Here is an 11,974-nt window from a genome sequence, read left to right as displayed (position 1 = left end):
TTGCAAATATGAAATATACCCCATTGAGTGGCTTTCATTACAGCAAATATTAGCAATCTACTCTGTCAATTATATTGCTAGTAATTAGTGACAGCAAAAATAGTTTAATAATCCTTGTGTTTTTGCAGACGCAGTTCTGACTCTGATTACTGGTTGCTGTACGTATCTATCCACATCAAGGCTGTTGAGAGAGACTCGTGAAGATTCAAGACAGCTCTTAGAGGATTTGCAGTTTAAAAGTGAAATAAGTGTGTGAGTGATTAAACTGTGTTTTATTGAAATTGTTGTGCGATTTTAAACGAATAATAAATGTTAAATACAGTGAGTGAATAATAAAAATCTCATTTTCCACATGTTAAGCCGTCCAATACCCGTAATTTTCCGCCACTTACTTATTGGTAAACACTTGTTGGATAGCGACGTGCCCCCCCCAACCCTTTCTCCACAATCTTGGTGTGACACTGACCTGTAACATGTCTCGAAGACTACAATATGCATTTTGAGGCTGTTGATATGAAAGTGGGAAGTACAGATCTTCCAGTTAAATCAGGAATAGCTTAAGTGCATTACTTAAAAGTAACACAGGAAAAGCTTACTTATGTAGGTGGTAGTAGTGTCGGCAAAAAGTTCTTGTGTGTGAAGTTGCCATGTAGAACACCAGGTGTAAAACTTTTCTCCCGAGTCTTAAACTGTGTCGGAACAAAAGTGAGGCATTCATATGACTGAATAATACTGTTTTCATTTCACTACACTTATACAGATGTCTGAGTTCTGCTGTGTTAACATTGCAAAGTCCTGTAGGCATGTGGAGTATTAACCAAAACTGTCATATTGGAAGCAGAATCAAACACATTTGTTACGTTACTTGATATTTTCAGGAGAAAAAGGCAATGTTGCTTCTTATTAATATGATACATTCAGAGTCACAGCAGTATTTGACCAACCATAACTGATGCTGAATGTGCATGTCGTCATATAATATGAACGGCTTATTTCAATAGTGGTACAAGTCCATTACCTCCACATTTCTGTCTATAATGCTTCTGAAATTAATGATCCAAACAAACATAAATAAAGGTTCATCTCTAGCAAGAAGCCATATGCTTCAATATTTCTGGTATCTCAACTGCAGATTTTTCAGCGCTCATTTAACTTTACGACTCTGTATCTCAAAATGAACAAAAATGGGCTTGTTCCACTATTAAAATAAGCCCTTCATATGCAAACACAGCACATCGATCTCGTGAGGCACAAGGCTCTCATAACGAAGTACGTACGTCGGTCAACAGATGGCACTAGGAAAGGTATGTTAACTGCGCTTTTTAGTTGCTACTTGCGACTCTTAGTTGCGATTGTCACAGAAATCGCAAATTGACTCGATAGCGAATAGTGTAGTATGAACTTTGCTCAACAGATGGCAGTGCTAACTGCGCTTTTTAGTTGCTACTTGCACCTCTTAGTTGCGACTTGTCACGGAAATCGCAGTTTCACTCGATAGCGTGTCGCAGAGATGAGCGTAGTACGAACTTTGGCCTACAGATGGCAGTGCTAACTGCGCTTTTTAGTTGCTACTTGCGACTCTTAGTTGCGACTTGTCACGGAAATCGCAGTTTCAATCGATAGTGTGTCGCAGAGATGAGCGTAGTACGAACTTTGGCCTACAGATGGCAGTGCTAACTGCACTTTATAGTTGCTACTTGCGACTCTTAGTTGCGACTTGTCACGGAAATCGCAGTTTCACTCGATAGCGTGTCGCAGAGATGAGCGTAGTACGAACTTTGGCCTACAGATGGCAGTGCTAACTGCGCTTTATAGTTGCTACTTGCGACTCTTAGTTGCGACTTGTCACGGAAATCGCAGTTTCACTCGATAGCGTGTCGCAGAGATGAGCATAGTACGAACTTTGGCCTACAGATGGCAGTGCTAACGGCACTTTATAGTTGCTACTTGCGATTCTTAGTTGCGACTTGTCACGGAAATCTCAGTTTCACTCGATAGCGTGTCGCAGAGATGAGCGTAGTACAAAGTTTGGCCTACAGATGGCAGTGCTAACTGCACTTTATAGTTGCTACTTGCGACTCTTAGTTGCGACTTGTCACGGAAATCGCAGTTTCACTCGATAGCGTGTCGCAGAGATGAGCGTAGTACGAACTTTGGCCTACAGATGGCAGTGCTAACTGCGCTTTATAGTTGCTACTTGCGACTCTTAGTTGCGACTTGTCACGGAAATCGCAGTTTCACTCGATAGCGTGTCGCAGAGATGAGCGTAGTACGAACTTTGGCCGACAGATGGCAGTGCTAACTGCACTTTATAGTTGCTACTTGCGACTCTTAGTTGCGACTTGTCACGGAAATCTCAGTTTCACTCGATAGCGTTTCGCAGAGATGAGCGTAGTACAAACTTTGGCCTACAGATGGCAGTGCTAACTGCACTTTATAGTTGCTACTTGCGACTCTTAGTTGCGACTTGTCACGGAAATCGCAGTTTCAATCGATAGCGTGTCGCAGAGATGAGCGTAGTACGAACTTTGGCCTACAGATGGCAGTGCTAACTGCACTTTATAGTTGCTACTTGCGACTCTTAGTTGCGACTTGTCACGGAAATCTCAGTTTCATTCGATAGCGTTTCGCAGAGATGAGCGTAGTACGAACTTTGGCCTACAGATGGCAGTGCTAACTGCACTTTATAGTTGCTACTTGCGACGCTTAGTTGCGACTTGTCACGGAAATCGCAGTTTCACTCGATAGCGTGTCGCAGAGATGAGCGTAGTACGAACTTTGGCCTACAGATGGCAGTGCTAACTGCGCTTTATAGTTGCTACTTGCGACTCTTAGTTGCGACTTGTCACGGAAATCGCAGTTTCACTCGATAGCGTGTCGCAGAGATGAGCGTAGTACGAACTTTGGCCTACAGATGGCAGTGCTAACTGCGCTTTATAGTTGCTACTTGCGACTCCTAGTTGCGACTTGTCACGGAAATCGCAGTTTCACTCGATAGCGTGTCGCAGAGATGAGCGTAGTACGAACTTTGGCCTACAGATGGCAGTGCTAACTGCGCTTTTTAGTTGCTACTTTTGACTCTTAGTTGCGACTTGTCACGGAAATCGCAGTTTCACTCGATAACGTGTCGCAGAGATGAGCATAGTACGAACTTTGGCCTACAGATGGCAGTGCTAACTGCGCTTTTTAGTTGCTACTTGCGACTCTTAGTTGCGACTTGTCACGGAAATCGCAGTTTCACTCGATAGCGTGTCGCAGAGATGAGCGTAGTACGAACTTTGGCCTACAGATGGCAGTGCTAACTGCACTTTATAGTTGCTACTTGCGACTCTTAGTTGCGACTTGTCACGGAAATCGCAGTTTCACTCGATAGCGTGTCGCAGAGATGAGCGTAGTACGAACTTTGGCCTACAGATGGCAGTGCTAACTGCGCTTTATAGTTGCTACTTGCGACTCTTAGTTGCGACTTGTCACGGAAATCGCAGTTTCACTCGATAGCGTGTCGCAGAGATGAGCGTAGTACGAACTTTGGCCTACAGATGGCAGTGCTAACTGCACTTTATAGTTGCTACTTGCGACTCTTAGTTGCGACTTGTCACGGAAATCTCAGTTTCACTCGATAGCGTTTCGCAGAGATGAGCGTAGTACGAACTTTGGCCTACAGATGGCAGTGCTAAATGCGCTTTATAGTTGCTACTTGCGACTCTTAGTTGCGACTTGTCACGGAAATCGCAGTTTCACTCGATAGCGTGTCGCAGAGATGAGCGTAGTACAAAGTTTGGCCTACAGATAGCAGTGCTAACTGCGCTTTATAGTTGCTACTTGCGACTCTTAGTTGCGACTTGTCACGGAAATCGCAGTTTCACTCGATAGCGTGTCGCAGAGATGAGCGTAGTACGAACTTTGGCCTACAGATGGCAGTGCTAACTGCGCTTTATAGTTGCTACTTGCGACTCTTAGTTGCGACTTGTCACGGAAATCGCAGTTTCACTCGATAGCGTGTCGCAGAGATGAGCGTAGTACGAACTTTGGCCTACAGATGGCAGTGCTAACTGCGCTTTATAGTTGCTACTTGCGACTCTTAGTTGCGACTTGTCACGGAAATCGCAGTTTCACTCGATAGCGTGTCGCAGAGATGAGCGTAGTACGAACTTTGGCCTACAGATGGCAGTGCTAACTGCGCTTTATAGTTGCTACTTGCGACTCTTAGTTGCGACTTGTCACAGAAATCGCAGTTTCACTCGATAGCGTGTCGCAGAGATGAGCGTAGTACGAACTTTGGCCTACAGATGGCAGTGCTAACTGCACTTTATAGTTGCTACTTGCGACTCTTAGTTGCGACTTGTCACGGAAATCTCAGTTTCACTCGATAGCGTTTCGCAGAGATGAGCGTAGTACGAACTTTGGCCTACAGATGGCAGTGCTAACTGCGCTTTATAGTTGCTACTTGCGACTCTTAGTTGCGAGTTGTCACGGAAATCGCAGTTTCACTCGATAGCGTGTCGCAGAGATGAGCGTAGTACGAACTTTGGCCTACAGATGGCAGTGCTAACTGCGCTTTATAGTTGCTACTTGCGACTCTTAGTTGCGACTTGTCACGGAAATCGCAGTTTCACTCGATAGCGTGTCGCAGAGATGAGCGTAGTACGAACTTTGGCCTACAGATGGCAGTGCTAACTGCGCTTTATAGTTTCTACTTGCGACTCTTAGTTGCGACTTGTCACGGAAATCGCAGTTTCACTCGATAGCGTGTCGCAGAGATGAGCGTAGTACGAACTTTGGCCTACAGATGGCAGTGCTAACTGCACTTTATAGTTGCTACTTGCGACTCTTAGTTGCGACTTGTCACGGAAATCTCAGTTTCACTCGATAGCGTTTCGCAGAGATGAGCGTAGTACGAACTTTGGCCTACAGATGGCAGTGCTAAATGCGCTTTATAGTTGCTACTTGCGACTCTTAGTTGCGACTTGTCACGGAAATCGCAGTTTCACTCGATGGCGTGTCGCAGAGATGAGCGTAGTACAAACTTTGGCCTACAGATGGCAGTGCTAACTGCGCTTTATAGTTGCTACTTGCGACTCTTAGTTGCGACTTGTCACGGAAATCGCAGTTTCACTCGATAGCGTGTCGCAGAGATGAGCGTAGTACGAACTTTGGCCTACAGATGGCAGTGCTAACTGCACTTTTTAGTTGCTACTTGCGACTTCTAGCCGCGACTTGTCACTGAAATCGCAGAAAGGAATATGGAATTCGGCCAACAGATGGCTCACGGCGTTGAATGTGAAATGCTACTTGCGACTGCTAACTGTCACTGAAATCGCAGTTAGATTTTGTAATGTTGTTATTGTGATATCTGTGACTTCTCAATCACTGTGATTTCTAACAGATACGCGATTTCCTGCCCACGACTAGTAAGCAATAAATTTTGGAAGAACAGGGAAACGTTTATAAATTACGGTATATTAACAGTATACCAAATTTTGGGGGACACCGTAACGTATATTCGTGTGTAAATGTCTATGGGTTGAATGAACTACAGATGCAAGCGATGGGCCTAGTGGTAATGGGGTAAGAAGACCAGCACTTAACTCAGTTCTCAGACTCATTCGTGCATATGCCTGTCTCACCACAGCAACTCATAGTGTGCACGTGGACACAGCTTCTGAACAGTTCTTGCACTGCTGCAAGTCTGAACACACAATCGTAGTGCTTGCCTTTCGGACAAAGCGGAGGTTTGGTATGATTGTATAGTGTCGGACACACTACTGATTAAGCCACGTCATTCTTACTCTCCTAATTATGTCCTTGCCTGCCCATCCAGTCGACAATCACTATCTTCAATTTCCGTTAATGTAAAAACTCACCTTAGCTTTTATCTGTTTGTTGCTTTTGCGTTTTTGCTACGGTGGACCAATGGAGAAAAGTGCAGGGCGTTTAATGACGGACAATCCACACCTGGCCGGCTGCACGTAGTGTAGCGGAGCGGCGCGAGAGGGCAGCAGTTGAGGGCGGCAGCACGAAGTGTCACTGCCCGCGAAAGTATGGCCGTCATTGCATAGCACGGCATACTTCTGACTGCACTTCGTGGCATTTGTAGCCACGTTGGTTGTGTACGTTGTTCGTTTAAAATAGCAAGTACTGTGTATTTTTGTCTTGAATAAGTCAAACAATGCCGTGCTTTTAGTTGAACTTTCGAAGCCAAGAAGAGAGGGAAACAGCAAGATGAAGAATATGGCTGATGAACTTCTGCAGAGCAAACTGGCAGAACAGCAAAGCAACTGCATTATGTGGAGTAAGAGCAATTTTCACGCATTAATGTAGATTGGAAAATGTAAGATTCCCAGCCTAGTATATCACGTAGCAAAGACGTGGCGTATTTTACTTGTACAGCTCGTGACGTAACTAGTTGCAGAATGTTGAGGTTAAATTCGTAAGGTACAGTACTGGTGTTTTTACTGGTGAACACGTGTTGGTAAAAAACAAAATTATATTAACAGTTACTGAGCCAGCAAAACAAAATCTCGTTTCAACTTGTAGCGTGCAGTTCCTGAAGCATGCTTTTCTTATTTGTTTATTTCTGTTCAGTGTAACATCACGGGAAGTGACGAATTAAAACGAAATGAGACAAACGTGAAAGAAAAACAAATATAATGAGAACAGTATAGTTGATTTCTCGTTATTTTACAGTTCTTGTGTAAGAGACTGTTGCAGTAAACTATCTCAAGGGCAAATAGACCTTCAACATGTGTAATATATTGTGGTACCGGAACACATACCAAGTAATGAACGTCACATAAGAGGAGATGTTAAGTTTTTAAATTAAAAATAAAATTGCTTTCGAGCAATTCAAGAAGTGGAATGCCACAGATGGGAAAGTGTCGTGTGTATTACTCTACTCCAGCATGTGCACTTTGTGTGTTGTGATTAACAGTAATATTTCTAAAGTTGTGTTGTTTTGCAAATGAACATCTTTTTCATTTCCAAATGTATTTGTTATGGACAGTTACGAAATTTATTCACCTTTAATACACAGCAGACGTAATGGGGTCAGCCAATTATAGTTTCACTGATTAATCGAATAGTTTTATTCTAGAGCCATTCTAAACCAAAGGAACTAATGAGTTTGTGATACTTAAACCAGCCATCTTCGGCGGTAATCCGGTAGGATACAGCCCTTCGATTGACCATTCGGTTTAATTGAAGCGTTAGGTATTGCAGGTGCCAGCCAGCAGTCCAGCCAGCCAGCAGCAGCAGCAGCGGTCCCGGTCCCGGTCTGCAGCAGCGGTCCAGCCGGCAACAGCCCGCCAGTCCTGCGGCAGCAGCAGCAGCGGTCCAGCCAGCAGCCAGCAGCATCCCCGCCAGCAACAGCGGTCTACGCCAGCAGCCAGCAGCGTCCCCGCCTCCAGCGGTTGCAGCCAGCGGCCAGCGGTGGTCCTAGCTGCCCCCAGCAGCAGCAGCAGCAGCAGCAGCCGAGGCGTCCCCACCAGCCAGCCGGCCGGGTCGCCCCCCCCCCCTCCCAGCAGCAGCAGAGTGGGGCTTCGGCCCCAATCTCCTTCTTCATTCTCTGTCCCTCTCTCCTCTGTGTCACTCGTTTGTTCCTTTGTCTAGTACTGTGTTTTTTCCCCCTTCTCATCATGTCCACCCCCACCACCTCTTCTACCGCCACCACCACTGCCATTATCTACACCTTCCCCTCCGCTGCTGCCACCACTATCACGTGGTGTGCCGCTTTACTCCCCCCTCAGTCCATCCCCCCACTCCTCACTCTCTCATCTCCCTCCCTATTTGTCGCCCCGTCCCCGGTTCCTCCCTCCCCCACCTCCTCTGATCCCTTCCCTCCACTCCCTTCCTCTGCTCCTTCCGTTTCTGCGGCCCCCGCCCAGGTGGTCGCCCGGCAGGCTACTGCCCACGCTCCACTATCCCCTTCACCTTCATCGTCTTCGTCATTGGCTTCACCATCGCCTTCGCCATCGCCCTCACCGTCTCCGGCGCCGACTCCAGCCCCGGTACCTACCACTCCCCGCCACATTCCGGTTGTTCCCATCCCCCACACCTCCTCCACCGCCGTCAAGCGCCCCAGCGGCACCCCTGCCTCCTCTGCTCCCAAAAAGGCACCGCCTCGTCCCCGTTCCCCCACCCCTGATGCCATGGATGTATCCCCACCCGTCCCTGCCCCCTCCTCCTCCTCCTCTACCCCCTCCTCCTACCGCTACCTCCTCTCCCGCCCAGATCCCTCCCTCCTTGAAGCCCGGAACCTCACCCTCTTCCTTCGCCAGCATTGTCCTGGTGCCCCCATCTCCCTCCTCACTCCTCGCCGTCATTTGGTACTCATCTCCTCCCCCAGCCCTACCCTCCACACAGACCTCCTTTCCCGCATACCTGTCACCTGCTTTGGCCCTCATGCCTCTCTCACCCCTGCTCCTTCGCCACCTCCCTCCCGCCAACCCCAACCTCCGCGTCGCCCGCCGACCCTCACCGCCGTGATCACTCGGCTCAGTCCAGTGATCACGGAGGAGGAGGTGTTGGCGGAGCTTCAGGCCCATCCCCATCTGGAGGTGTGTGCGGTTCGCCGCATCCATAACGCTGCCGGCCCCACCAGCCTTATGCGGGTTTTTTCTCAGCACGCCCCCTCCATAGACCGTCTCCTGAAGGAGGGTGCCCTCCTTTTTCACCGGCGTTATAAAGTTGACCCCTCCCGTTCCCCTCCTCAATCCCTCCGCTGCCAAAGGTGCTTGCGGTATAATGCGCACCCAACATCTGAGTGGCGCGAGGCCCCCACCTGCCCGCACTGTAGGCAAGCCCACTTTTTACGGCAGTGCCCCAATCTCCAGTCCCCCCCCCCCCCACCTCCTGTAATACCTGTAACATCCCTCAACCCACCTACTCCCCGAAGTGTAAGGCCCAACCCCCTCCTACTACTCCTGAACTCACAGTTCCTGTTCGCCCTCTGGACGCCCCCACCCCTCCCGGCAACTCCCTTCGCCCGCCCCCTACCGCTGAGGACATCATCAGATTCCTCACCATTGTCCTGCAGAATTTTCATCCTTTTCAGCGCCCCCACACCCTCCAACAGATCTCCCTCGCCGCCCGTTCCGTTTTCCACCTCAAAATGTACGCCACCTACTCGAACAACCAGGCCCATTTCACCTTCTCCCGTCTTGACACCCTCGTTTAAATCCCTGTCATGGCACGGCAGCACCGTATCCTTTTCAACAACATCCACTCCCTTCCCACCAACAATAACCTCTTCCTACACACCCTTGCCACCCACCGCATGGACGCCTTCCTCCTTAATGAAACCTTCCTCCAACCCCACCACACCGTCCACACTTCGCCCTACCTCCTCCACCGCTCCGATAATCCCCTCCCCATTCCGCGTGGCGGAGTTGCCATTGGGCACCATCGCCAGATCCCCGTTCGGCTCCAACCTCTCCTTCCCGACCCCACCAAACACCTGATCCTTAGTCTCTTCTTCCCCGGCCTTACCGTTACCTGCGCCACCATCTATGTCCGCCCCAACGCCCCTATTCCCTTCGACTTCCTCTCCCACGTCTACCGTACCTTCTCCTCCTACGTGATCACCGCCGACCTCAACATCCATAGTCGTTCCGCTGCCCAGTTACAGCGGTGGCATCGGTTCCTCTCCTCCCTTCAAGGCGACTTCATTCCCATCCCCCAGCACACCCGTCTCGAATCCGACTCCACTCCCGATGTCATCCTCTCCTCCCCCAACCTCCTTGGCCGCATAACGGTGGATGTCCTGGGGCCTATTGGTAGCGACCATCTCCCTGTCCTGCTCACCGTTTCAGACGGTCGTCGCCCCCGCCCCAACCCCCCTCATGACCCTCCCAATAAGTACGTCCATGATTATTCCCGTGCCAACTGGAATGCCTACCGGGATACCCTCTCCGCCCGGGTCGATAGCCACCCTTTCACCTACCACCACCCTGACGATGTCACCCATGCCGCCTCCTTTCTCCAGCAGACCTTGTCTGAGGCCGTGGAGGCCCATGTCCCTACTGTCGCCATCCACCCCCACCGTCCTACCTTACTCCCCTAAGGTAAGTCTTTCCGCTCCCGTGATTGGAATGACTCCTTACCCTCTCCCTTAAAACCCACATCCTTTCGTCTTTCCCTCTCCTTCCCTCTTTCCTGACGAAGCAACCGTTGGTTGCGAAAGCTTGAATTTTGTGTGTACGTTTGTGTATCTATCGACCTGCCAGCACTTTCGTTTGGTAAGTCACATCATCTTTGTTTTTAAATATATTTTTCCCACGTGGAATGTTTCCCTCGAGTGTCATGTAATATTTTGTCTAATGTAATATCTTGTATAGACACCTTTTATTAACCTGACACATGCCACATCATTACAAAGTGTCGTATTCATGACCTATGGAACGAGTACTAATCTAATATAAACACAGCTATCAGCCATGTAATCTGGGTGCTGAGTGAACTGATTTCGATTGAATCAATCTCTCGTGTGTGTGCTGTTACTGTCGTTCCAATTGGCAGATGTGGATACACTAATTATGGCCTGCATCTGGATAGGGTGGGTAGGGGGAGAAACTAGGTCACAAGAAGGGTCCGATACCACCCGTCTGCTTCGACCCGTGACGTAAGTCTCTTGTGGTGTGTGACGTCACGATGGTGTGAAGTTTAGTTTGTGAGTGTTTGTAGATGTCTTCTTGTTCTGTCAGTGGTGCTCTCTGGTGGCGTGTTTGTGGGTTGTGGCTATGGTTTTGTTGTTGGGTTAGTGTGTGCTTGTGATGCGTTTGTAAGTGCCATACGGTTGCAGTTGGTGGTGCTCTCTGCTGGTGTTTGTAGGTTGTGTGTCGAACTGGGTTCATTTGAGTTGTTTACGTTGTCGGGTGTTGTTCTGGTTATTAGTGAATTTCTAGTGGAATATTCTGCAGTGTGCTGACGGTTTGGTTTTTGGTTATTTCTAAGTTAATGTAGTGTCATGTGTGGTTTGTCGTGTCTGAATTCTTTGGCTTACTATTGTTATGTCACCGTTAGGAGTGGATATGACCGATAAAATCAACAGTTTCCGGTTGTGGGGCATGTTGCGTGACAGTCCAATGTCACTCATCAAATTCCTGCAGCCGTTTGGTCTTCTGGCCGAGCTGGTGAAGTGCGCTGCATGTGGTGAACGTATGAAGTTAACGAAAGTTCCAGTGTCTCGGACGAGTGAGGTGCCGGCGTGATAACGTTTGGCGCTCCATTCGCTGGGGTACCTGGTTCGAGAAGTCTAGGTCGGGCATTCGTGAAATTGTTTTGACGAGTTATCATTTTTGTTATCAGTCCTCTTTTAGCTTTTGCACACAAGAGGTGGGTGTGAGTGAGCGAACAGTCCTCGATTGGTATTCTTTTTGTCATGAGGTTTGATCAGAATACATTAAATACAGTGGTAAGTTGGGTGGGCCTGGAGTAGTGATAGAGACTGATGAGTCGCAGTTTGGTAGGAGGAAGTATGGGAGGGGTAAGCCTGTTTATAGGTGCGAGGGGGGGGGGGGGTTGTATTATCGGGGTCTGGGTCTCCTGAATGTGTGTTTAGGGAAATTCAACATCGTACAAAGAGGGAATTGGTGGGGTTGATTCAGGAGTATGTAGAACAGGGGAGTACTGTAGTTTCTGATGGGTTTCCTTCTTATAGTGGATTGGGTCAGGAGGGTTACAATTGCAATGTTGAGCTTAAGAATTATGTGAGTGGGGCCTGTAAAAATACTGTAGAGGGGTTTTGGGGTGCTGTTAAATCTGTTATTGGGAGGGGGAAGAGGCGCTCTTCCAACCTTCAGGCTCATTTACGTGAGTAATGTTGGTGGAAGAGTATTCCTGAGGGGGATTGTATTTTCAGGGTTTTCTTAAGGGCTGTTAGTAAGATCTACAGGCCAAAGGTTAGTTAGGTTTTTTTTTTTTTGTGGCGGGGTGTCAGCTCTGGCTCTTGGGCAGGGGGGGGGGGTTGTGAGGTAGT

The sequence above is a fragment of the Schistocerca nitens genome, chromosome 11 (assembly GCF_023898315.1).
Source record: "Schistocerca nitens isolate TAMUIC-IGC-003100 chromosome 11, iqSchNite1.1, whole genome shotgun sequence".
In the NCBI taxonomy this organism is placed as follows: domain Eukaryota; kingdom Metazoa; phylum Arthropoda; class Insecta; order Orthoptera; family Acrididae; genus Schistocerca; species Schistocerca nitens.
The sequence above is the reverse complement of the archived record's forward strand: the minus strand, read 5'-3'. Positions refer to the sequence as shown.